The following is a 26,755-nucleotide window of genomic DNA, read 5'->3' as shown; positions in this document are numbered from 1 at the left end:
ATTATACAATTGGTGAATTAATTCCCAATTAAATCTGTGCTTAATGGCCCCAGGATGATTTCAGGACCATAGATTTAACCCTTTGGTGGATACACTGTCTTGGTGAATAGTTGGAAGATCTCAGTGCATTGGCCTTCCTGAAACACATTTAATATCATTCACATGAAAGTGGCTGTAGGGGATTCAAGCAGTGGGTATGTGGCTGAAAGTGTAGCAGCAGCATTAGTTGGTAGTTCAATTTTAAATTTAGATATACAGCACAGAAATAGGCCCTTCTGTCCCACAAGTGTGTGCCGCCCAATTACACCCAAATAACCTACAACCCCAGTATGGTTTTCAAGGGAGGAAACCCATGCAGACATGGGGAGAACGTGCATACGCCCTTACAGACAGTGTGGGATTCGAACCCCAGTCAGAAACTCTAACAGTGCTTCTCTGACAGCTATGCTAACTGGAACACCCTTGAGATTAAGTCTGAGATATCAGGCTGGAGAGTTCACAGAGCAGTTTTAAAGAACCAATCTTCTTCTTGGGATCGAGGATAATTTATTTTCTCCCTAGTTCTGGGGGTTCTGGAATGTCAATGTGGGAATTACAGACTCTTGCACTGATGGAACAAGTGATGGCTGGTGAAGCAGGTGGGTCAGTAGTTTGTGAGATGGTTCACTTCTTCTGCTGCTTATGTGGGACCTGTACACACTCCTGGCACATGACCTGAAGGTTCTCAACACCATCCAGGTTGCTCCTGTAGTTTGAGTGGTCTTGGGTTGGAGATTCCGAGGAGTCAGTGGGGACATTAAAGGAATCTTTGACAACATCTTTGAATATTTTCCCTGCCTGGTAATTCAGTGTTATGACAGCATGAAATAGAGTATCCTTTAGTTAACATTCCTCACATCAGTGAGGGCCTCATTACAAAATATCTTGAATGACTAAAATCTGAAGATAGAACAAGTTAAAAAGATCTTCTCCTCCCAATTGCCAAATGTCATTCTGCTCTTTGGATACCCCAGGTTAAATAGGTAAATTTTCATCTTACCTTGATGTAGGCCTCAGGGAATGCATCTTTATTCTTGCTACATCTTTTCCACAAGAGCTCTTCTGAGATTACTCTGGCCGGATGCATCACAGTGTGGTACAGTTGCTGCAGAGAAATGAATCAGAGGTCAACCCACAGGTCCAGAAGAGTGGCAGAGAGGCTCATTGGAATCTCCCTTCCCCATCAACATGATCTACTGGGATTGTTATCTGACAGAGGTGCACAAAATTTTTTAAGGACCCCACCCACCCCACACAGCATCTTCCAGTTACTCCTGTCGGGCAAGAGATGCAGGAGGATCACAACCAGAACTACCCAGCTGAGAAACAACTTCTTCCCACGGGCAGTGAGAATACCGAATGACTGATGTCCTGGTCATGCAATCCCTCCAAGACTCCACTATTTATTCAACGATATTTATTTATGTTTTTGTATGTACAGCAGGCTTGGAAATATGTGTGCTATGTCTATACGTGTGCTTGCAAGTTTTTACACTGAAGACTGAAGAATGCCGTTTCATCCCATCAATCTTATACTGTGCTTGAACTTAAAAAAATGCTGTGTGCCTTGCTGAGTTTCTCCAGAAATTTTGTGTAAACTTTCATCACTGGGGTTTTATATGTCCTTTTATTTGAATCAGTGTAGAGGAGCAAGAACAAGATACCAACCCTTCCTGGAGGGAGATTATTGGCCGGAAGAGGCTCTTTAGCAAGACTCCAGACGACCCAGAACACTCCTCCAGATTGGCTCCTGCCTGCAGCCTCCTATCTACAATTTCTTGGCAGAGCATCAAAAGAGCTGAGAACTGGTTCTTAAAATTACCCGTGATCCAAGTCTCTGGACTCCACAAGTGAGGTACCTGCCCCATAGACCTATAGATTTTTGAGATCCATGATGTCTGCTGCTGTTAACTGCACCGACTGAAGGAGGAATTCAGTCCAATGAAATGGCTGAGTGACTACGAATGGACAAAATATTTGCAACAAGTTCATCTGAGGATTTGTGGCTGGAAAGTAGATTCTACAAATTGGAATTTATGGTTGTAAAACTAAAAACGCTGGGCAGATGAATCTGTGAATCAATGGCCAGGGTTACCAGTCCAGTGTGGACACTGCAACTGAAGGCGGCGACAGGAAACCACGTCAGTATTTCCACCCCCTTGTATAATCATGAACTCAACATCGACCTGTCTCAGCTCAAAGATGGAGCCTCCACCGAAGGAGAACAGGGGAGGCAACAACTACACTTTGGAGGGTCAGAGATCCTGACGGATGGAGAGACAGGATCACCCACGCCCAACGGCAAGGCCCTTGAATAATGAATCTCAACTCTGATATGGGTTTGCAGTCCAGAGATTTGGGCATAAAAATATGGGCTGATACGTAGTAATTCTTGTTACACAGAACAGCACTGTACAGGAACAGGCCTTTCAACCCAACACGATGCCCAAGTTAAACACTCTGCACATTTCTGTTCCCTGGATGTTCATGTATACATCTGGAAGTTTATTTGCATCTACTTCCACCACTACCCCTGGTCCCTACCACTCTCTGCACAAAGAATTTGTCCCACACATCTCCTTTAAATCCCCACCCCCCCCCCACCCACCTTAAACACATGTCGTGTGGTATGTTACAGTTTTACCTTGGGAAAGATATTAATTGTCTACCCTATCAATGCCTCTTATATTTTATAAACATCTTTCAGGTCACTGCTCAACCTCTACCTCTTAAAAGGAACCAACCATTCCCCATAGTTCATAACCCCAATCAGTTCCCTTCCAAAGTCTCCACATCCTTTCTGTAATGGGGCAACCAGAATTGCCCATAATACATGTCGTGTGGCCCTAACCAACGCTTCCTAGAGCTGTAATGTTACCTCCTTGAAGCCCCGCACAGTGAAGACAAGCATTCCAGATGCTCTTTTAAAATCACAAGTTGAGAGATTGTGGTTCAATTGTTACCAGTTCCCTCTCTTTGTTGAATAACAGCATAAAAGTATGGGACATGTTGAAAGTTATAGAACTAGGAGTGATTTTTCATACACAGTGCTCTTACAATAAAACCCTGGAACAATACTGATGAGCTACTTTAAATTTCAACCAGGGTACATTTACTTTCTCAAGTAGACACATTTTGAGGAAACAATTGGAAGTTATTGCCCTGGTCAATTATATGCCTTAAATTTCCAACGTAAATTACCTGATTAAACTGGACAACAGTTTTTTTCCAAAGATTTGCTACCTGAAAAAAATTGGGGATTATGACGGGAGACTTCAAGCTGAACAGAGATAATTTCAGGTTTGCTGAATCACATAGGAAGTTGGAGAAACATCAACTTTTATTGAATTTAGCCTGTTTAATCGCATCATGATGCTGACACGTTCATTTAGTACAACTGACCTAATAATGTGTTTCCGCTGATTCTCGTTGATATTCAGCATCTGATGCCTCTCGTGTCAGTGTCCAATAGTCAGCCGGCAGTGATGGATTCCAGTTGCCCTGATATCACTTCTCCGTGGTCGCAATGTTCTGTTGAAACCTTTCACCATATTCTGCACCAAGATCAGCAGGGAAGAGTCCAAGGGCAAATGCAGAAAACAAATTTTCGATGATGTGCTGCACTTCATAGTTTTAGATGCTTGAAGCATGTTTAAAATTTGACTGGAAATCACAAAAATAGGTTATAGCTAAAGAATGGTGCATGATCGTAAAATTTTTAAGGTGCTTTTCATGATGGTCAGCTCCAAATCCATAAAATACGGCCTAGGGTGTTCAGGAAGCCAAATCCATAAAATACGGCCTAGGGTGTTCAGGAAGCCAAATCCATAAAATACGGCCTAGGGTGTTCAGCAAGCCAAATCCATAAAATACGGCCTAGGGCGTTCAGGAAGCCAAATCCATAAAATACGGCCTAGGGTGTTCAGGAAGCCAAATCTTCATTGTCCAGTGTATTTGTCACCATTGTTAGTGAGAGTTTGCTATTCTCTGGATGCTGTGCAACCTACATTATAGCAATGATTGCACATCCAAAGAGTCCTATTAGCCATTAAATTATTTGGTTGTGATATAAAAAATATTCTTGAAATAAAGTATTTTTCTTTACTTTAAAATGACAATTAAAGCCAATAAATAGATTTTTTTAAAAAATTTAGACATAACAGGCCCTTCTCCCCACAAGCCTGTGCCACCCAATTACACACAATTGACTTACATCCCCCGTATGTTTTGAATGGTGGGAGGAAACCAGAGCACCTGAAGGAAATGCCCGCAGATATGGAGAAGATGTACAAACTCCTTAGAACAGAGTGGGGTTTGAACGCAGGCCACTGGCACTGTAGTACCAAGCTAACACAGTGCTGCCCCAAGAGGTAGATGAAGGGCTTTGTGGATTGGCTTAAACCAGAACCAAGGACCAAGAGAAATGGTATTTAATTCAACACTGAGACGACACATCTGTGGACAGAGGAGTTAGTATTCCAGAAGGATGACCTTTTATCAGAATGGGAGCATTTAAAGAGAAATCAACAACAAAACCAAGTCAGTTCTGTGTAACCAAATCAATAGAATTCATGTTTGAATCAATTGGACTGACTCTGAATGTTGCTTTGACTGTGGTGCTCAATGGATTCTGTGATCTGTATTAGTGATCATTACAGGAAGCCTCAAATCTCTGAAGGACCATGGTTTCAAAGTGTCAAACACTTGAGGTAAATGGCAAAGGTGGAAAAGAGGACCAAAACATAGGAGAGAAACTTGTACAGGCAGGAATGTTAGATCCAAATTAATACAGTGAGCAGTTGGCATGACCCATGAGGGCAAACAGTTTCCTTTTGTGTTGCTAACATCTTTGGTTCCAGGCATCTAAGCAACATCTTTTGAACACCCCCCCACCCCCACTTTTGAGAAGGAGAATGAGAGGGGATGGGCCACGGGACGGTGACCAGGGCGGCAGACTAGCAAGGGGCCCTGAGGTTGAAAGAACAGACAGCCCGTTGGCATCTCGAGGCGAGGAACCCATGTCAGCAACTGTGTTCAAAGGACTTACTCCAGGTTGCAGAGTGCTGGAGACCGAATCGTGACTGGCTGAAGGGGTACCAGGTATCAGAGTGGGATGGGAGAGGGTGCTGGAGGCTTCCAGATTGTGTCAGAGGTGTGCATCAGGAACTTGGGGTGCTGATGGTTAATACTGAAGGTGCAGAGATTGCAGGAGAGCTGGAGGGGACTCACTGACTCTGGGGGAGCTCTCCTTTGCAACTGGAAGGGGCGCTCGGCAATTTTTACAAATAGCAAATCATTGTCTGACTAAAGGAAATTCTATGTAATATCACATTTTCTATGTAATATCACAATAAAATAATCTTGAATTTAGAGATGCAGGCCCTATTAGGCAATGGAACAGCTTAGATACATTCAAGTGACCAATTAACCTATGAAACCCTTACGTCTTTCGAACGTGGGAGGAAATCAAAGCACCTGGAGGAAACCCACGTGGACACAGGGAGAACGTACAAACTCTTTACAGACAGCTGGGTTGTAACTGTGTCACCCTAATAATCCTGCCTGGCTGATCATTCTCCCAATGTCTCATTTATCGAGAAATATTATTCAATCTTTTCAGTAAAGATGATTTGCTATTTACTGAAATCTTTTCAGACTCCAGGACACTCAAATCCTTCTGGAGAAAATAATAGAAGATTATATCACAAGGCATGATACATTTTCAGGCTACAGATTCTCTGCGGTAAGAGATGAAGGGCTTCCCTTGAATTCCACCTTCGATCAGTGCTCATTAGATTTTCCCTTTCCTTCATTTCTCTAGAAATAGATAAACTTTAAAAAATGTCACTTGATGTGGATGCTTTTATTTCCTCCCCTAGTTTTGCCATCTCTCTCCTCAAACTTTTTCTTTGCTTTTAATTTTACAATGGTTGGCATTTTTAATCATGTCATCTTGATCAACAGGATCCTCCAGATGTTGGAATTAAGTTTGCAGTTCAGTCTTAATTTTGTATTTCTTTCCAACTCCTCACCAACCTCAATCTCACACTCATGCTGTGGTCCTCGTGCCTTTAAATACCAATGTGCTGCCAAATGAACAATTCTTCCTTTGCTTTTCACATCAGAGCCCTCAGCTTTCTCAGTCTTACCTTCATATAAAAATATCAGCTCGATTTTCAGTTGTCTTGGTCACAATCTCGACTATGAAAGAGCTTTGTCAGTAGGGCAGGAAGTGAAATTTGATTCTCCAGGGATTTCTTGTTTATCTCAAGTTCCTGGGAATTCTAGCCCTGGTCATATGTTTGGTGCCAGCAGAAAATTCATGAATGAGATGCCTTTGGTGCCTCATGTAAGACAGTGTCTTTAAGAATCTGATGGCAGAGGGGAGGAAGACATCCTTGAGCCGTTGAGTGCTCGTCTTTCGGCTTGAGCCGTTGAGTGCTCGTCTTTCGGCTTGAGCCGTTGAGTGCTCGTCTTTCGGCTTGAGCCGTTGAGTGCTCGTCTTTCGGCTTGAGCCGTTGAGTGCTCGTCTTTCGGCTTGAGCCGTTGAGTGCTCGTCTTTCGGCTTGAGCCGTTGAGTGCTCGTCTTTCGGCTTGAGCCGTTGAGTGCTCGTCTTTCGGCTTGAGCCGTTGAGTGCTCGTCTTTCGGCTTGAGCCGTTGAGTGCTCGTCTTTCGGCTTGAGCCGTTGAGTGCTCGTCTTTCGGCTTGAGCCGTTGAGTGCTCGTCTTTCGGCTTGAGCCGTTGAGTGCTCGTCTTTCGGCTTGAGCCGTTGAGTGCTCGTCTTTCGGCTTGAGCCGTTGAGTGCTCGTCTTTCGGCTTGAGCCGTTGAGTGCTCGTCTTTCGGCTTGAGCCGTTGAGTGCTCGTCTTTCGGCTTGAGCCGTTGAGTGCTCGTCTTTCGGCTTGAGCCGTTGAGTGCTCGTCTTTCGGCTTGAGCCGTTGAGTGCTCGTCTTTCGGCTTGAGCCGTTGAGTGCTCGTCTTTCGGCTTGAGCCGTTGAGTGCTCGTCTTTCGGCTTGAGCCGTTGAGTGCTCGTCTTTCGGCTTGAGCCGTTGAGTGCTCGTCTTTCGGCTTGAGCCGTTGAGTGCTCGTCTTTCGGCTTGAGCCGTTGAGTGCTCGTCTTTCGGCTTGAGCCGTTGAGTGCTCGTCTTTCGGCTTGAGCCGTTGAGTGCTCGTCTTTCGGCTTGAGCCGTTGAGTGCTCGTCTTTCGGCTTGAGCCGTTGAGTGCTCGTCTTTCGGCTTGAGCCGTTGAGTGCTCGTCTTTCGGCTTGAGCCGTTGAGTGCTCGTCTTTCGGCTTGAGCCGTTGAGTGCTCGTCTTTCGGCTTGAGCCGTTGAGTGCTCGTCTTTCGGCTTGAGCCGTTGAGTGCTCGTCTTTCGGCTTGAGCCGTTGAGTGCTCGTCTTTCGGCTTGAGCCGTTGAGTGCTCGTCTTTCGGCTTGAGCCGTTGAGTGCTCGTCTTTCGGCTTGAGCCGTTGAGTGCTCGTCTTTCGGCTTGAGCCGTTGAGTGCTCGTCTTTCGGCTTGAGCCGTTGAGTGCTCGTCTTTCGGCTTGAGCCGTTGAGTGCTCGTCTTTCGGCTTGAGCCGTTGAGTGCTCGTCTTTCGGCTTGAGCCGTTGAGTGCTCGTCTTTCGGCTTGAGCCGTTGAGTGCTCGTCTTTCGGCTTGAGCCGTTGAGTGCTCGTCTTTCGGCTTGAGCCGTTGAGTGCTCGTCTTTCGGCTTGAGCCGTTGAGTGCTCGTCTTTCGGCTTGAGCCGTTGAGTGCTCGTCTTTCGGCTTGAGCCGTTGAGTGCTCGTCTTTCGGCTTGAGCCGTTGAGTGCTCGTCTTTCGGCTTGAGCCGTTGAGTGCTCGTCTTTCGGCTTGAGCCGTTGAGTGCTCGTCTTTCGGCTTGAGCCGTTGAGTGCTCGTCTTTCGGCTTGAGCCGTTGAGTGCTCGTCTTTCGGCTTGAGCCGTTGAGTGCTCGTCTTTCGGCTTGAGCCGTTGAGTGCTCGTCTTTCGGCTTGAGCCGTTGAGTGCTCGTCTTTCGGCTTGAGCCGTTGAGTGCTCGTCTTTCGGCTTGAGCCGTTGAGTGCTCGTCTTTCGGCTTGAGCCGTTGAGTGCTCGTCTTTCGGCTTGAGCCGTTGAGTGCTCGTCTTTCGGCTTGAGCCGTTGAGTGCTCGTCTTTCGGCTTGAGCCGTTGAGTGCTCGTCTTTCGGCTTGAGCCGTTGAGTGCTCGTCTTTCGGCTTGAGCCGTTGAGTGCTCGTCTTTCGGCTTGAGCCGTTGAGTGCTCGTCTTTCGGCTTGAGCCGTTGAGTGCTCGTCTTTCGGCTTGAGCCGTTGAGTGCTCGTCTTTCGGCTTGAGCCGTTGAGTGCTCGTCTTTCGGCTTGAGCCGTTGAGTGCTCGTCTTTCGGCTTGAGCCGTTGAGTGCTCGTCTTTCGGCTTGAGCCGTTGAGTGCTCGTCTTTCGGCTTGAGCCGTTGAGTGCTCGTCTTTCGGCTTGAGCCGTTGAGTGCTCGTCTTTCGGCTTGAGCCGTTGAGTGCTCGTCTTTCGGCTTGAGCCGTTGAGTGCTCGTCTTTCGGCTTGAGCCGTTGAGTGCTCGTCTTTCGGCTTGAGCCGTTGAGTGCTCGTCTTTCGGCTTGAGCCGTTGAGTGCTCGTCTTTCGGCTTGAGCCGTTGAGTGCTCGTCTTTCGGCTTGAGCCGTTGAGTGCTCGTCTTTCGGCTTGAGCCGTTGAGTGCTCGTCTTTCGGCTTGAGCCGTTGAGTGCTCGTCTTTCGGCTTGAGCCGTTGAGTGCTCGTCTTTCGGCTTGAGCCGTTGAGTGCTCGTCTTTCGGCTTGAGCCGTTGAGTGCTCGTCTTTCGGCTTGAGCCGTTGAGTGCTCGTCTTTCGGCTTGAGCCGTTGAGTGCTCGTCTTTCGGCTTGAGCCGTTGAGTGCTCGTCTTTCGGCTTGAGCCGTTGAGTGCTCGTCTTTCGGCTTGAGCCGTTGAGTGCTCGTCTTTCGGCTTGAGCCGTTGAGTGCTCGTCTTTCGGCTTGAGCCGTTGAGTGCTCGTCTTTCGGCTTGAGCCGTTGAGTGCTCGTCTTTCGGCTTGAGCCGTTGAGTGCTCGTCTTTCGGCTTGAGCCGTTGAGTGCTCGTCTTTCGGCTTGAGCCGTTGAGTGCTCGTCTTTCGGCTTGAGCCGTTGAGTGCTCGTCTTTCGGCTTGAGCCGTTGAGTGCTCGTCTTTCGGCTTGAGCCGTTGAGTGCTCGTCTTTCGGCTTGAGCCGTTGAGTGCTCGTCTTTCGGCTTGAGCCGTTGAGTGCTCGTCTTTCGGCTTGAGCCGTTGAGTGCTCGTCTTTCGGCTTGAGCCGTTGAGTGCTCGTCTTTCGGCTTGAGCCGTTGAGTGCTCGTCTTTCGGCTTGAGCCGTTGAGTGCTCGTCTTTCGGCTTGAGCCGTTGAGTGCTCGTCTTTCGGCTTGAGCCGTTGAGTGCTCGTCTTTCGGCTTGAGCCGTTGAGTGCTCGTCTTTCGGCTTGAGCCGTTGAGTGCTCGTCTTTCGGCTTGAGCCGTTGAGTGCTCGTCTTTCGGCTTGAGCCGTTGAGTGCTCGTCTTTCGGCTTGAGCCGTTGAGTGCTCGTCTTTCGGCTTGAGCCGTTGAGTGCTCGTCTTTCGGCTTGAGCCGTTGAGTGCTCGTCTTTCGGCTTGAGCCGTTGAGTGCTCGTCTTTCGGCTTGAGCCGTTGAGTGCTCGTCTTTCGGCTTGAGCCGTTGAGTGCTCGTCTTTCGGCTTGAGCCGTTGAGTGCTCGTCTTTCGGCTTGAGCCGTTGAGTGCTCGTCTTTCGGCTTGAGCCGTTGAGTGCTCGTCTTTCGGCTTGAGCCGTTGAGTGCTCGTCTTTCGGCTTGAGCCGTTGAGTGCTCGTCTTTCGGCTTGAGCCGTTGAGTGCTCGTCTTTCGGCTTGAGCCGTTGAGTGCTCGTCTTTCGGCTTGAGCCGTTGAGTGCTCGTCTTTCGGCTTGAGCCGTTGAGTGCTCGTCTTTCGGCTGAGCCGTTGAGTGCTCGTCTTTCGGCTTGAGCCGTTGAGTGCTCGTCTTTCGGCTTGAGCCGTTGAGTGCTCGTCTTTCGCTTGAGCCGTTGAGTGCTCGTCTTTCGGCTTGAGCCGTTGAGTGCTCGTCTTTCGGCTTGAGCCGTTGAGTGCTCGTCTTTCGGCTTGAGCCGTTGAGTGCTCGTCTTTCGGCTTGAGCCGTTGAGTGCTCGTCTTTCGGCTTGAGCCGTTGAGTGCTCGTCTTTCGCTTGAGCCGTTGAGTGCTCGTCTTTCGGCTTGAGCCGTTGAGTGCTCGTCTTTCGGCTTGAGCCGTTGAGTGCTCGTCTTTCGGCTTGAGCCGTTGAGTGCTCGTCTTTCGGCTTGAGCCGTTGAGTGCTCGTCTTTCGGCTTGAGCCGTTGAGTGCTCGTCTTTCGGCTTGAGCCGTTGAGTGCTCGTCTTTCGGCTTGAGCCGTTGAGTGCTCGTCTTTCGGCTTGAGCCGTTGAGTGCTCGTCTTTCGGCTTGAGCCGTTGAGTGCTCGTCTTTCGGCTTGAGCCGTTGAGTGCTCGTCTTTCGGCTTGAGCCGTTGAGTGCTCGTCTTTCGGCTTGAGCCGTTGAGTGCTCGTCTTTCGGCTTGAGCCGTTGAGTGCTCGTCTTTCGGCTTGAGCCGTTGAGTGCTCGTCTTTCGGCTTGAGCCGTTGAGTGCTCGTCTTTCGGCTTGAGCCGTTGAGTGCTCGTCTTTCGGCTTGAGCCAGTTGAGTGCTCGTCTTTCGGCTTGAGCGTTGAGTGCTCGTCTTTCGGCTTGAGCCGTTGAGTGCTCGTCTTTCGGCTTGAGCCGTTGAGTGCTCGTCTTTCGGCTTGAGCCGTTGAGTGCTCGTCTTTCGGCTTGAGCCGTTGAGTGCTCGTCTTTCGGCTTGAGCCGTTGAGTGCTCGTCTTTCGGCTTGAGCCGTTGAGTGCTCGTCTTTCGGCTTGAGCCGTTGAGTGCTCGTCTTTCGGCTTGAGCCGTTGAGTGCTCGTCTTTCGGCTTGAGCGTTGAGTGCTCGTCTTTCGGCTTGAGCCGTTGAGTGCTCGTCTTTCGGCTTGAGCCGTTGAGTGCTCGTCTTTCGGCTTGAGCCGTTGAGTGCTCGTCTTTTCGGCTTGAGCCGTTGAGTGCTCGTCTTTCGGCTTGAGCCGTTGAGTGCTCGTCTTTCGGCTTGAGCCGTTGAGTGCTCGTCTTTCGGCTTGAGCCGTTGAGTGCTCGTCTTTCGGCTTGAGCCGTTGAGTGCTCGTCTTTCGGCTTGAGCCGTTGAGTGCTCGTCTTTCGGCTTGAGCCGTTGAGTGCTCGTCTTTCGGCTTGAGCCGTTGAGTGCTCGTCTTTCGGCTTGAGCCGTTGAGTGCTCGTCTTTCGGCTTGAGCCGTTGAGTGCTCGTCTTTCGGCTTGAGCCGTTGAGTGCTCGTCTTTCGGCTTGAGCCGTTGAGTGCTCGTCTTTCGGCTTGAGCCGTTGAGTGCTCGTCTTTCGGCTTGAGCCGTTGAGTGCTCGTCTTTCGGCTTGAGCCGTTGAGTGCTCGTCTTTCGGCTTGAGCCGTTGAGTGCTCGTCTTTCGGCTTGAGCCGTTGAGTGCTCGTCTTTCGGCTTGAGCCGTTGAGTGCTCGTCTTTCGGCTTGAGCCGTTGAGTGCTCGTCTTTCGGCTTGAGCCGTTGAGTGCTCGTCTTTCGGCTTGAGCCGTTGAGTGCTCGTCTTTCGGCTTGAGCCGTTGAGTGCTCGTCTTTCGGCTTGAGCCGTTGAGTGCTCGTCTTTCGCTTGAGCCGTTGAGTGCTCGTCTTTCGGCTTGAGCCGTTGAGTGCTCGTCTTTCGGCTTGAGCCGTTGAGTGCTCGTCTTTCGGCTTGAGCCGTTGAGTGCTCGTCTTTCGGCTTGAGCCGTTGAGTGCTCGTCTTTCGGCTTGAGCCGTTGAGTGCTCGTCTTTCGGCTTGAGCCGTTGAGTGCTCGTCTTTCGGCTTGAGCCGTTGAGTGCTCGTCTTTCGGCTTGAGCCGTTGAGTGCTCGTCTTTCGGCTTGAGCCGTTGAGTGCTCGTCTTTCGGCTTGAGCCGTTGAGTGCTCGTCTTTCGGCTTGAGCCGTTGAGTGCTCGTCTTTCGGCTTGAGCCGTTGAGTGCTCGTCTTTCGGCTTGAGCCGTTGAGTGCTCGTCTTTCGGCTTGAGCCGTTGAGTGCTCGTCTTTCGGCTTGAGCCGTTGAGTGCTCGTCTTTCGGCTTGAGCCGTTGAGTGCTCGTCTTTCGGCTTGAGCCGTTGAGTGCTCGTCTTTCGGCTTGAGCCGTTGAGTGCTCGTCTTTCGGCTTGAGCCGTTGAGTGCTCGTCTTTCGGCTTGAGCCGTTGAGTGCTCGTCTTTCGGCTTGAGCCGTTGAGTGCTCGTCTTTCGGCTTGAGCCGTTGAGTGCTCGTCTTTCGCTTGAGCCGTTGAGTGCTCGTCTTTCGGCTTGAGCCGTTGAGTGCTCGTCTTTCGGCTTGAGCCGTTGAGTGCTCGTCTTTCGGCTTGAGCCGTTGAGTGCTCGTCTTCGGCTTGAGCCGTTGAGTGCTCGTCTTTCGGCTTGAGCCGTTGAGTGCTCGTCTTTCGGCTTGAGCCGTTGAGTGCTCGTCTTTCGGCTTGAGCCGTTGAGTGCTCGTCTTTCGGCTTGAGCCGTTGAGTGCTCGTCTTTCGGCTTGAGCCGTTGAGTGCTCGTCTTTCGGCTTGAGCCGTTGAGTGCTCGTCTTTCGGCTTGAGCGTTGAGTGCTCGTCTTTCGGCTTGAGCCGTTGAGTGCTCGTCTTTCGGCTTGAGCCGTTGAGTGCTCGTCTTTCGGCTTGAGCCGTTTGAGTGCTCGTCTTTCGGCTTGAGCCGTTGAGTGCTCGTCTTTCGGCTTGAGCCGTTGAGTGCTCGTCTTTCGGCTTGAGCCGTTGAGTGCTCGTCTTTCGGCTTGAGCCGTTGAGTGCTCGTCTTTCGGCTTGAGCCGTTGAGTGCTCGTCTTTCGGCTTGAGCCGTTGAGTGCTCGTCTTTCGGCTTGAGCCGTTGAGTGCTCGTCTTTCGGCTTGAGCCGTTGAGTGCTCGTCTTTCGGCTTGAGCCGTTGAGTGCTCGTCTTTCGGCTTGAGCCGTTGAGTGCTCGTCTTTCGGCTTGAGCCGTTGAGTGCTCGTCTTTCGGCTTGAGCCGTTGAGTGCTCGTCTTTCGGCTTGAGCCGTTGAGTGCTCGTCTTTCGGCTTGAGCCGTTGAGTGCTCGTCTTTCGGCTTGAGCCGTTGAGTGCTCGTCTTTCGGCTTGAGCCGTTGAGTGCTCGTCTTTCGGCTTGAGCCGTTGAGTGCTCGTCTTTCGGCTTGAGCCGTTGAGTGCTCGTCTTTCGGCTTGAGCCGTTGAGTGCTCGTCTTTCGGCTTGAGCCGTTGAGTGCTCGTCTTTCGGCTTGAGCCGTTGAGTGCTCGTCTTTCGGCTTGAGCCGTTGAGTGCTCGTCTTTCGGCTTGAGCCGTTGAGTGCTCGTCTTTCGGCTTGAGCCGTTGAGTGCTCGTCTTTCGGCTTGAGCCGTTGAGTGCTCGTCTTTCGGCTTGAGCCGTTGAGTGCTCGTCTTTCGGCTTGAGCCGTTGAGTGCTCGTCTTTCGGCTTGAGCCGTTGAGTGCTCGTCTTTCGGCTTGAGCCGTTGAGTGCTCGTCTTTCGGCTTGAGCCGTTGAGTGCTCGTCTTTCGGCTTGAGCCGTTGAGTGCTCGTCTTTCGGCTTGAGCGTTGAGTGCTCGTCTTTCGGCTTGAGCCGTTGAGTGCTCGTCTTTCGGCTTGAGCCGTTGAGTGCTCGTCTTTCGGCTTGAGCCGTTGAGTGCTCGTCTTTCGGCTTGAGCCGTTGAGTGCTCGTCTTTCGGCTTGAGCCGTTGAGTGCTCGTCTTTCGGCTTGAGCCGTTGAGTGCTCGTCTTTCGGCTTGAGCCGTTGAGTGCTCGTCTTTCGGCTTGAGCCGTTGAGTGCTCGTCTTTCGGCTTGAGCCGTTGAGTGCTCGTCTTTCGGCTTGAGCCGTTGAGTGCTCGTCTTTCGGCTTGAGCCGTTGAGTGCTCGTCTTTCGGCTTGAGCCGTTGAGTGCTCGTCTTTCGGCTTGAGCCGTTGAGTGCTCGTCTTTCGGCTTGAGCCGTTGAGTGCTCGTCTTTCGGCTTGAGCCGTTGAGTGCTCGTCTTTCGGCTTGAGCCGTTGAGTGCTCGTCTTTCGGCTTGAGCCGTTGAGTGCTCGTCTTTCGGCTTGAGCCGTTGAGTGCTCGTCTTTCGGCTTGAGCCGTTGAGTGCTCGTCTTTCGGCTTGAGCCGTTGAGTGCTCGTCTTTCGGCTTGAGCCGTTGAGTGCTCGTCTTTCGGCTTGAGCCGTTGAGTGCTCGTCTTTCGGCTTGAGCCGTTGAGTGCTCGTCTTTCGGCTTGAGCCGTTGAGTGCTCGTCTTTCGGCTTGAGCCGTTGAGTGCTCGTCTTTCGGCTTGAGCCGTTGAGTGCTCGTCTTTCGGCTTGAGCCGTTGAGTGCTCGTCTTTCGGCTTGAGCCGTTGAGTGCTCGTCTTTCGGCTTGAGCCGTTGAGTGCTCGTCTTTCGGCTTGAGCCGTTGAGTGCTCGTCTTTCGGCTTGAGCCGTTGAGTGCTCGTCTTTCGGCTTGAGCCGTTGAGTGCTCGTCTTTCGGCTTGAGCCGTTGAGTGCTCGTCTTTCGGCTTGAGCCGTTGAGTGCTCGTCTTTCGGCTTGAGCCGTTGAGTGCTCGTCTTTCGGCTTGAGCCGTTGAGTGCTCGTCTTTCGGCTTGAGCCGTTGAGTGCTCGTCTTTCGGCTTGAGCCGTTGAGTGCTCGTCTTTCGGCTTGAGCCGTTGAGTGCTCGTCTTTCGGCTTGAGCCGTTGAGTGCTCGTCTTTCGGCTTGAGCCGTTGAGTGCTCGTCTTTCGGCTTGAGCCGTTGAGTGCTCGTCTTTCGGCTTGAGCCGTTGAGTGCTCGTCTTTCGGCTTGAGCCGTTGAGTGCTCGTCTTTCGCTTGAGCCGTTGAGTGCTCGTCTTTCGGCTTGAGCCGTTGAGTGCTCGTCTTTCGGCTTGAGCCGTTGAGTGCTCGTCTTTCGGCTTGAGCCGTTGAGTGCTCGTCTTTCGCTTGAGCCGTTGAGTGCTCGTCTTTCGGCTTGAGCCGTTGAGTGCTCGTCTTTCGGCTTGAGCGTTGAGTGCTCGTCTTTCGGCTTGAGCCGTTGAGTGCTCGTCTTTCGGCTTGAGCCGTTGAGTGCTCGTCTTTCGGCTTGAGCCGTTGAGTGCTCGTCTTTCGGCTTGAGCCGTGAGTGCTCGTCTTTCGGCTTGAGCCGTTGAGTGCTCGTCTTTCGGCTTGAGCCGTTGAGTGCTCGTCTTCGCTTGAGCGTTGAGTGCTCGTCTTTCGGCTTGAGCCGTTGAGTGCTCGTCTTTCGGCTTGAGCCGTTGAGTGCTCGTCTTTCGGCTTGAGCCGTTGATGCTCGTCTTTCGGCTTGAGCCGTTGAGTGCTCGTCTTTCGCTTGAGCCGTTGAGTGCTCGTCTTTCGGCTTGAGCCGTTGAGTGCGTCTTTCGGCTTGAGCCGTTGAGTGCTCGTCTTTCGGCTTGAGCCGTTGAGTGCTCGTCTTTCGGCTTGAGCCGTTGAGTGCTCGTCTTTCGGCTTGAGCCGTTGAGTGCTCGTCTTTCGGCTTGAGCCGTTGAGTGCTCGTCTTTCGGCTTGAGCCGTTGAGTGCTCGTCTTTCGCTTGAGTGAGTGCTCGTCTTTCGCTTGAGCGTTGAGTGCTCGTCTTTCGGCTTGAGCCGTTGAGTGCTCGTCTTTCGGCTTGAGCCGTTGAGTGCTCGTCTTTCGGCTTGAGCCGTTGAGTGCTCGTCTTTCGGCTTGAGCCGTTGAGTGCTCGTCTTTCGGCTTGAGCCGTTGAGTGCTCGTCTTTCGGCTTGAGCCGTTGAGTGCTCGTCTTTCGGCTTGAGCCGTTGAGTGCTCGTCTTTCGGCTTGAGCCGTTGAGTGCTCGTCTTTCCGTTGAGTGCTCGTCTTTCGGCTTGAGCCGTTGAGTGCTCGTCTTTCGGCTTGAGCCGTTGAGTGCTCGTCTTTCGGCTTGAGCCGTTGAGTGCTCGTCTTTCGGCTTGAGCCGTTGAGTGCTCGTCTTTCGGCTTGAGCCGTTGAGTGCTCGTCTTTCGGCTTGAGCCGTTGAGTGCTCGTCTTTCGGCTTGAGCCGTTGAGTGCTCGTCTTTCGGCTTGAGCCGTTGAGTGCTCGTCTTTCGGCTTGAGCCGTTGAGTGCTCGTCTTTCGGCTTGAGCCGTTGAGTGCTCGTCTTTCGGCTTGAGCCGTTGAGTGCTCGTCTTTCGGCTTGAGCCGTTGAGTGCTCGTCTTTCGGCTTGAGCCGTTGAGTGCTCGTCTTTCGGCTTGAGCCGTTGAGTGCTCGTCTTTCGGCTTGAGCCGTTGAGTGCTCGTCTTTCGGCTTGAGCCGTTGAGTGCTCGTCTTTCGGCTTGAGCCGTTGAGTGCTCGTCTTTCGGCTTGAGCCGTTGAGTGCTCGTCTTTCGGCTTGAGCCGTTGAGTGCTCGTCTTTCGGCTTGAGCCGTTGAGTGCTCGTCTTTCGGCTTGAGCCGTTGAGTGCTCGTCTTTAGGCTTGAGCCGTTGAGTGCTCGTCTTTAGGCTTGAGCCGTTGAGTGCTCGTCTTTAGGCTTGAGCCGTTGAGTGCTCGTCTTTAGGCTTGAGCCGTTGAGTGCTCGTCTTTAGGCTTGAGCCGTTGAGTGCTCGTCTTTAGGCTTGAGCCGTTGAGTGCTCGTCTTTAGGCTTGAGCCGTTGAGTGCTCGTCTTTAGGCTTGAGCCGTTGAGTGCTCGTCTTTAGGCTTGAGCCGTTGAGTGCTCGTCTTTAGGCTTGAGCCGTTGAGTGCTCGTCTTTAGGCTTGAGCCGTTGAGTGCTCGTCTTTAGGCTTGAGCCGTTGAGTGCTCGTCTTTAGGCTTGAGCCGTTGAGTGCTCGTCTTTAGGCTTGAGCCGTTGAGTGCTCGTCTTTAGGCTTGAGCCGTTGAGTGCTCGTCTTTAGGCTTGAGCCGTTGAGTGCTCGTCTTTAGGCTTGAGCCGTTGAGTGCTCGTCTTTAGGCTTGAGCCGTTGAGTGCTCGTCTTTAGGCTTGAGCCGTTGAGTGCTCGTCTTTAGGCTTGAGCCGTTGAGTGCTCGTCTTTAGGCTTGAGCCGTTGAGTGCTCGTCTTTAGGCTTGAGCCGTTGAGTGCTCGTCTTTAGGCTTGAGCCGTTGAGTGCTCGTCTTTAGGCTTGAGCCGTTGAGTGCTCGTCTTTAGGCTTGAGCCGTTGAGTGCTCGTCTTTAGGCTTGAGCCGTTGAGTGCTCGTCTTTAGGCTTGAGCCGTTGAGTGCTCGTCTTTAGGCTTGAGCCGTTGAGTGCTCGTCTTTAGGCTTGAGCCGTTGAGTGCTCGTCTTTAGGCTTGAGCCGTTGAGTGCTCGTCTTTAGGCTTGAGCCGTTGAGTGCTCGTCTTTAGGCTTGAGCCGTTGAGTGCCTCGTCTTTAGGCTTGAGCCGTTGAGTGCTCGTCTTTAGGCTTGAGCCGTTGAGTGCTCGTCTTTAGGCTTGAGCCGTTGAGTGCTCGTCTTTAGGCTTGAGCCGTTGAGTGCTCGTCTTTAGGCTTGAGCCGTTGAGTGCTCGTCTTTAGGCTTGAGCCGTTGAGTGCTCGTCTTTAGGCTTGAGCCGTTGAGTGCTCGTCTTTAGGCTTGAGCCGTTGAGTGCTCGTCTTTAGGCTTGAGCCGTTGAGTGCTCGTCTTTAGGCTTGAGCCGTTGAGTGCTCGTCTTTAGGCTTGAGCCGTTGAGTGCTCGTCTTTAGGCTTGAGCCGTTGAGTGCTCGTCTTTAGGCTTGAGCCGTTGAGTGCTCGTCTTTAGGCTTGAGCCGTTGAGTGCTCGTCTTTAGGCTTGAGCCGTTGAGTGCTCGTCTTTAGGCTTGAGCCGTTGAGTGCTCGTCTTTAGGCTTGAGCCGTTGAGTGCTCGTCTTTAGGCTTGAGCCGTTGAGTGCTCGTCTTTAGGCTTGAGCCGTTGAGTGCTCGTCTTTAGGCTTGAGCCGTTGAGTGCTCGTCTTTAGGCTCCTGTACCTCCTTACCAATGGCAGCAGAGTGAAGAGGGTATGGCTTGGCTGGTGGGTCTTTGAGGATAAGGGCTGTCTTTTTAAGCCACCACCTCATGAAGATGTCCTTGACGGGGTGAAGTCTGGTGCCAGAGTAGTCGCAGGCTGTGATGTTTGCACCGTGACGCTGCCACAAAACACTGAACTTTATGACTTGTTCATGTCAATAAATTATGATTCTGACTGTGACCTAGTTCAATCTCTCTGCCTTTAGCCCTAAATCATTCTGACTAAAACCTACTCTCCTCTACCACCTTCTCTGGCAACACTTTCCATTTTCCCAACACCCTCCGTGTGAAAAGGTGCCCTTCAGAACCACCCCTCAAAATCTTACCCCCTAAACCCTATGTTGTCTAGTTTCAGATTCTCCTGCCTTGGGAAAAAGTCTTTGACCTTATCTGTGCTGCTGAGGATTTTATGAACCTCTAAGACCACCCCTCAGCCACTTCTGATACACCAAAGAAATACCAACATATCCAACCTGTCATTTTAGCCGAAGCCCTCCAGTCCTAGTAACATCCTGTGAATGGGAACCAGAATGGTGCACGTGTACGGTTTGCATATTGGAGACTGTGGTCTCATCAATGTCGTGGCCAGCTGTTTAATGATTAGAAGATGTGCATGTGACTGGCTGCTTCACCTGAAAGGACAGGTTAGTTCTCTGGATGATAGAAAATAAAGAGAGAAGTGATCGGAGTAACATGGAAAATTCCTTTAGCAGGTTATGTCCTGTTATGGAGCTAAAATCTGCTGCCATTTGAGCTAAAATCAATTCTCACCCTTCCTCATGTCATATTCCAATTTACACCTTTTCCCTTCTCATTTAATCTCTAATCTTTAATTGAACCATTGAGAACATCTACAGGGAATGCTGTTGTCGGAGAGCAGTAGCAATCATCAAGGACCCCCACCACCCAGCATACGCTCTGTTCTCACTGATACCATCAGGGAAGAGGTGTCGGTGCCACTAGACTCACACCAGCAGTTCAAGAACAGCTCCTCCCCCTCCACCATCAGACTCCCCAACAACAAACTCAATCAGGGACCCATTTAAGGACTCTTAATCGTGCACTTCATTGATTTTTTTTCTCTCTTTATTGCACAGGTAGTTTGTTTACATTTGTTTAAATGTGTGCTTTGAGTACAGTTCTTTTGCACTACCTACAAGTGGTGATTCAGCTTCACCCACTGGAAAAAGGATCTCAGGGATATATGTGATGAGATGTATATTCTCTGACAATAAACCTGATATCTAAAATCTTAATTAAGATGCTTACCTAATTTTTGCTTCCGTCTTGAGGAAGGGCTCACGGTGAAGTGTATTTTTACCTCCTGTTGACGCTGTGAAACCAGCTGAGTTCCTCCAGCATTTCTGTGTCACCATGTCTTCGGACTTCTGTGTTTCCCTCACTTAATTTAATGATTTCTAGTGTTTGAGCCTCAAGAGTGTTATCCCCTATGAAACTTCACGATTCACCCACCAAACGTTCAGTTTTCAGTAATCCAGATGGTCGTGGGCGATTCTAGAAAATCCATAGAGCCTTTGTCTATGGATAGTTTGAGAGAGAAATATAGAAAAGGCCTTAGTGCTTTTAAAGTGGATGGGCAACTGCCACGTTTATCTCCTCTATGAGCTGCATTTTATCATTTAAAAACCAAGAGGACAATGTAACTTAATCTCTAAATCCTGACAAATCTGGCTTCCAATGGCATTGGTTTATCTACCGTGTACTGCTGGGAAATTTGTGTTGTTCTAATGTAGCTTGCAGTGAATATTTTAAAATTGCTGAAGTATTGTTTGGATCAAAAGCCTTGACAGTTATTGAATCTCCGTGATTAATATGGGCTGTAAGATGATTTCAAGCATATTAAGCTGTCAAACATCTACATGCACCAGTCAACAATTTTCTGAATGTTGAATAAGGAAATCATCCTTACTTTTGGTAGAAATCTTAGTAGAAATGATGCTGTTAACAAATTACTGTATTTATATCTTCATGGATGTGACTGAAAACATCAATTCTATTTACTTTAATGAAGGAATTCAGATTGCTATCTTGTCCAGTCATGGAGATGTTGTCTACTTGATTCTAATTTTTGTGGTTTGCAGTCACTCACCAACTAACCAGCACATGGGAGCTAGAATGGACACTCACTTCTTGCCTACAACATACAGGAGAGTGACCCCGGTAAACCAGCAAGGGCCTCGGCAGCTGAAAGACCCTGACCGTGAGGGCCCCAGGGGCTGAAGGTCCCACACAGGCTGTGGGCAATACATGTCCAGGGGACTCACGTGGGCTGCTGGAGACTGGCTCATGGGAACCAGGTATTGGAGCTGGGATTCAAAAGGGTGCTGGGGACAAGGGGCCTTGGGCACTAAAGGCTTCATGATCATGTCAGAGGTCTAGAGCTCATCGAAGAGGAGCCTGTGCAGCTAAAGAGGCTGTGGGAGTTCTGGGGGTAAATCCATAGATGCTCGAAACTCTGAAGACACTGCTTGCTGCTCATCTTTCTCCTGTCCTGTTGTTGAGAATCTTTTGATTATATGAGGAGCTTATTTGGATTCCCCTGCCTAATCTTGATCTGTGGAGCCCAACTCGCACCATGTGCATGTCAGATCACAAGTAAACTACTCTCAGCTCTATCGTTGCTCTCTATTTCACCGAGTCCCTATATCATTACATGATGGATATAGATTACAGGCCATTCAGCCTTCCATGTTGTGCTGACCCCTATATTCTTTAAAAAAAGTACTAAACCCTCCCTACTCCATAACCCTCTATTTTTCTTCCATACATGTGTCGGTCTGAGAGTCTCTTAAATACCCCTAATGTTTCAACCTCCACCACCATCTCTGGCAAGGCATTTCAGGCCCTCACAATTCTGTATTAAAAAATACCTCTCCCTCCTGGATGTAATAAACCAGATTGATGAGACACAAAACTTACCAGATTCATGTAAAACAGCAATAATTACAGTAATACTAAAACAAGGGAAAGATCCACTCTCACCAGCGTCATATAGACCAATATCTTTGCTAAACACAGATTATAAGATAATAGCTAAACTATTAGCAAACAGATTAGCAGAACAGGTACCGAAAATGGTAAATTTAGACCAAACTGGATTTATCAAAAAAAGACGCACAACAGACAATATTTGTAAATTTATTAACTTAATTCATGCAGTAGAAGGAAATAAAGCACCTACAGTAGCAGTTGCTTTAGACGCAGAGAAGGCCTTCGACAGAGTAGAATGGAATTATTTGTTCAAAGTATTGCAAAAATTCAGTTTACCGGAGAAGTATATTAATTGGATTAAAGCATTATATAAGGGACCGTTAGCGAAAGTGACAGTAAATGGACATGTATCAAAGCAATTTAACTTAAGCAGGTCAACGCGGCAGGGATGCCCACTATCACCTTTATTGTTTGCGCTAGCTATAGAACCACTAGCAGAATTGATAAGAATAGATAATAATATAAAAGGAATAAAAATAAAAGACAGGGAATATAAAATCAGTCTATTTGCGGATGATGTTATAGTGTACTTAACAGAACCAGAACTATCAATAAAAGAATTATATAAGAAATTGAAGGAATATGGAGAAGTGTCGGGTTACAAGATAAATGTAAATAAAAGTGAAGCAATGCCTATGAATAATGCGGATTTCTCAAAATTTAAGAAGGAATCTCCATTCAGATGGCAAATGCAGGCAATAAGATACCTAGGTGTACAAATAAACAAAAATCTAGGCCAATTATATAAACTCAATTACAATCCACTAATGAAAAAATTACAGGACGATTTAGAGCATTGGAAAGATCTACCACTAACACTGATAGGAAGGATAAACTGTATTAAAATGAACATTTTTCCAAGGATATTATACTTATTTCAGGCATTGCCAATACAACTGACAGAAAAATTCTTCAAAGAGTTAAAGAAAATAATAAGGAAATTTTTATGGAGAGGGGGGAAACCGAGGATAGCACTAGATAAATTAACAGAATGGTATAAACAAGGAGGCTTACAATTGCCAAACTTCAAAAATTATTATAGAGCCGCACAATTAAGATACCTATCAGATTTTTATCAAACAAGGGAAAAACCAGACTGGACGAGATTAGAATTAGATAAAATAGGGGAAAAGATACCTGAACACATATTATATAAATGGGACGAAAAATTGGTACAACATAGAACTTCTCCAGTATTACATCATCTCCTCAATATTTGGAAGAAGATTCATGTAGAAAGAAATAAAACAAATTATCAATTACCAAAACTAATATTGACACAAAATAAGCTACTCCCTTTTACAATAGATAACCTTTCCTTTAGAGAATGGGAAAAAAAAGGGATTAAAAGAATAGAAAATTGTTTTTCAGGAAGTAGATTCTTATCCTTTGAACAAATGAGAGATAAGTACAATATAACTGGAGATACAGCGCTGGCATATTACCAACTGAGATCCTACTTGAAAGATAAATTAGGAAGCAATTTGAGTTTACCAGAGGGAAGTAACCTTGAATATGTGATTACAGATACAATGTTAATCAAAAGATTTATAACAAATATGTATATTAAACTGCAAGTAAAGGAGAATGAGGAAACAAATGGTAAAACTAAACAAAAATGGGAACAAGATTTAAATATAAAGATAAACAAGGAAACATGGGAGAAATTATGTTCTGGAACGATGAGAAATACAATAAATACGAGGCTACGTATGATAGAATATAATTGGTTACACAGACTATACATTACACCGCAAAAGTTAAATAAATGGGACCCAACAGTATCTGATAGATGTTTTCGATGTAAAAAAGAGCTTGACAGCTTCCTATCCATAAACCTTCATAGTTCGGGTCATCAAAACCTCCTTGAATCTCATCGTTCCATCTCCCGCCACACACTTCTTTCATTTCACTCCTCACTTACCTCCTCTCACCCATTTCTCCATCTACTGAGAACCATAGAATCATAGGACATTGGAGCACAGAAACAAGCCCTTCGACCCTTCTAGTCTGTGTGGAACTATTATTTCTGCCTAGTCCACTGACCTGCACCCAGCCATCCATCTCCCATCCGTGTCCAAATTCTTTTTAAATGTTAAAATTGAACCCACATTCACCACTTCAGCTGGCAGCTCGTTCCACACCCCCCACCATACTCTGAAGTTTTCCCTCATGTTCCCCCTAAACTTTCCCCATTCAGTCGTAACCCATGTCTTCTGGTTTGTATCTCCCTCCCCTCATAAATGTAAATCAAATCTCCCCTCATTATTCTACTTAGTTTTCATATGTCTCCTTTAGCTCCTGCTCCCCATCTTCTGTGTACATCTTGTCATCCCCTTCTTCTTCTCTCCCCCAACCCCCTTGTAATCTTTTACCTTCCCATCTTTCTCTCTCCCACTCATTCTTGAGGCTTTTCTTCCTTTCTGAATAAATGCACTTGACTGAAAGTATCAGATTGAAAAAGAGTTCTGCAAGATATGAATTTTTTTTAATATAATTGACTTTGAGCTGTCCTGATCTGATTATCCTTTTCAATTAGATACAGGCAATGAATTAATTCATTTATAGCACACTTTGGATATAGGCTGAATGGCAGTAAGAATTTCTAAACAAGGAAGCAGTGGGAGGAGGGGAAGTGAATAAAAAACGTTGGGATTTAGGTATCTAAGTCATTATAGAGTAGCTTGCAGTGAAAAAAAGTAATCATAAATGAAATGGAATTCTGGGCTTCAGCATCGAAGGTTAGAGTCTAAAAGCCTATGATGTTGTGTGTGTGGGGGGTATGTGTATAAATGCATGAGCCTGTGTGTGTGCGTGTGAGAGTGGGGGATGGGGGTATCTAAAAGGGCATGTGTTCACATTGTTGCGTCTGCATTTTGGTCCGCTGCCCCACTCACTGTCTGCTGGCCGACCCCATCCAGTCGGCTGTCCTGTGACATCTCTACTGGCCACTTTTATTGGTGGAAGCGGTTTTCAAGGGGAGGGTGTTTCTGCAATGCAGGGGTTCAGGCAATGCCGCGATGAGCCAGGCCAGCGGCAAACATTAACCTAACAATAAATCCCAAAATGTTTCTGAACCATCGCAATGCCAGGGATTGTCAGGCCAGCACCAAACTGTGGGCACAAAAATGTCCATAGGGCCACAAAAGTCTTTTTTAACTAAAATATCTGTTGCGAAATGTCTGATTCCGTCCCATCTCAACCCCAAGTCTTAATGTTATCATTCTCTTTTGGTATTGTCCTCTGATCACTCATACCACAAATTACATTCCATCACATCCAAAGATGATATGCTCGACCCAAACTCTCAAATAATGCAGCAATCCCACGTTCCTCAGGATCTCAAGAGTTGCTGAATCTTGTTCTGATCTTCCAGCTTCCCCTACATCCCATCACAGCTGCATTTTACAATTAGATGATCTCTAATTTTTCCCAACCTCATGAAAGATTATTGACTAAAAATATTAATTCTGCTTTTATTTCCATTGATGCTGCCTGTCTCACAGAACATTTCTGGTATTTTCTGTTTATTTTACTTTTTATAAAGTACTGTACTGAAACCACCTTTCTCAAAGCTTCATATTTTCTCTGTTAGTCCAATCTCTCACTGCCATGACACCAGCATGGAACTGACCAAACCATGTGTGACTGTGATACATTCTCACTTCTTAACCAGGCAATGGATAAGGTGGAGGACAAATATCATCAGGAGAATTAAACTGGTCAGCACTGGAACTTTGTGAAGTGTTTGGTGAAGTGGTAGCCCAGTCTGTATTTGGTCTCACCTATGTAGAGAAGTCTACACCAAGTATGAATGCAGTAGCTCACAATGCTATGAGTATAACTCACGAGGAGGGTTTTGCTTGTTCAGGAAGGTTCGCCATCATTCAAACATCCCAATACAAATTTCTCATCCTCATGTTTAGGTGCAACAGTGACTGCACTTCCTGAGAAGACTGAAAGGCAAGGCCACCATTAGGTCAACCTTCTGCAGGAGCTCTATCGAAAGCATCCTGCCCGGCTGCATTCACAATGGGGTACGGTGGCTGCAGAGAAATGGATCAGAGGCAATCCACAGGGCCATAAGAGTGGCAAAGAGGATCAATGGGGTCTCCCACCTACCCCACACCCCCAACGACGTGATCTACCGGGATCATTGTCTGAAGAGGGCGCACAAAATCATTGAGGATCCCTTCCACCCTTCACACAGCATCTTTCAGCTGCTCCCATCAGGGAAGAGATCCAGGAGGATCAGAGCCAGCCCCACCAGGCTGAGGAACAGCTTCTCACACGGGCAGTAAGAATGGTGAACGACCAAAGGAACTGCTCACACTGACTGTCCGTGGCTCTCATATTCATGAAACAATGTTTATGTATTTATTTGTTTATTTTAAAGATTAAATATTTGTCCCGGATATATACTGTTTGTTTGTACGTGTGTTATATCCAGTCGTGGGTCCACATCTTTTGCACTGAGCACTGAAGAAACTTTCGTCAGATATCAATAAACTTGACTTGAACCTTCTTAATTTTATATAAAAAATACTGTCCTCTCATTATATCTCATTTAAACTCACTGTTCCTGATATTATTACCTCTTATACTTCTTTCGGCTCAATGAAAGCATAATTTTTATGTGACCTGAATGAAGATGTAGAGGAAGGGTCAGTAAGTTTGCAAGTATTATGAAGGTTGGAGGAGTTGTGGTGAAGGTTGTCATAGGTTACAACAGGATATAGACAGGATGCAGAGAAGTGGTAGATGAAGTTCAATCCAGATGAGTGTGAGGTGATGCATTTTGGAAGGACAAACCAGAAGGCTGAGTACAGGGTCAATGCTCAGATGCTTAACGGTGTGGAAGAATAAAGGGTCCTTGGTAATCAAAACCATACATCTCTCAAGATTGCCGCGCAGGATAGCTAAGAATGGTGACAGGCTGCTTCATAATTCAGGGGATTGAGTTCAGGAGTCGAGAGGTCATGTTGCAACTCTACAAGTCTCTGGTGAGTCCACACTTGGACCATTGTGTTCAGCTCTGGTCACCTCATTACAGGAAGGAGGTGGAAGCTGTGGAGAGGGGGCAGAGCAGATTTACCAGATGTTGCCTGGATTAGGAAATAAGTCCATATGTCCATAAGTCCATATGAGGCAAGATCAGCAGAACTGGGACTTAACTCTCTGGGGCAAAGAAGGTTCAGAGGTGACTAATCGAGTTCAACAAGATTCTGAGAGGCACAGATAAGGTGGTCAGCCAGTGCCTTTTTCCCAGGGTGGGAGTAGAAAACACCAGAGGTCTGTACAAAGTGAAGGGAAGAACATTTAGGGCAGACATCAGGGTATGTTTGCTTACACAGAGAATTGTGGGGGCCTGGAATGCCTCACCAGAGATAGTGGTGGAGGCTGGAATATTTGAGGTATTTAAGAGACTCTTAGACAGACACATGGATGAAAGAAAAATAGAGGGTTATGGGGTAGGGAGGGTTTAGTTTTTTGGCACAGCATCGAGGGCCTGTACTGTCAGTACTTTGCTGTCATTTTCTATGTTCTACAATCACACAAATTCTGCAATTTCACCTCTCTCTGTTCTTTCAATGTTTTTACTTTCTCTCTCTCTCGTGGTGATGCCTTCCAACAATGTTCAGGTCATTCCTCCTTCCAGCTCCATCTTGGT

At 48.1% G+C, this 26,755-nt stretch overlaps 1 protein-coding gene across 19 annotated transcripts in view; it reads right to left on the bottom strand.

The window, feature by feature from the left end:
* LOC138749886 (NT-3 growth factor receptor-like) overlaps positions 1-26,755 on the bottom strand; it is an 894,662-nt gene that overhangs the window by 80,545 nt on the left and 787,362 nt on the right. For all 19 annotated transcript variants that reach the window (XM_069911895.1, XM_069911896.1, XM_069911893.1 and 16 more), the window contains one exon: positions 1,040-1,144. The gene's annotated coding sequence lies outside the window, so the exon portion shown is untranslated. The remainder of the gene's footprint in view (positions 1-1,039; positions 1,145-26,755) is intronic.

The sequence above is a fragment of the Narcine bancroftii genome, chromosome 14, assembly GCF_036971445.1.
Source record: "Narcine bancroftii isolate sNarBan1 chromosome 14, sNarBan1.hap1, whole genome shotgun sequence".
NCBI lineage: Eukaryota > Metazoa > Chordata > Chondrichthyes > Torpediniformes > Narcinidae > Narcine > Narcine bancroftii.
The sequence above is the reverse complement of the archived record's forward strand: the minus strand, read 5'-3'. Positions and strand labels throughout refer to the sequence as shown.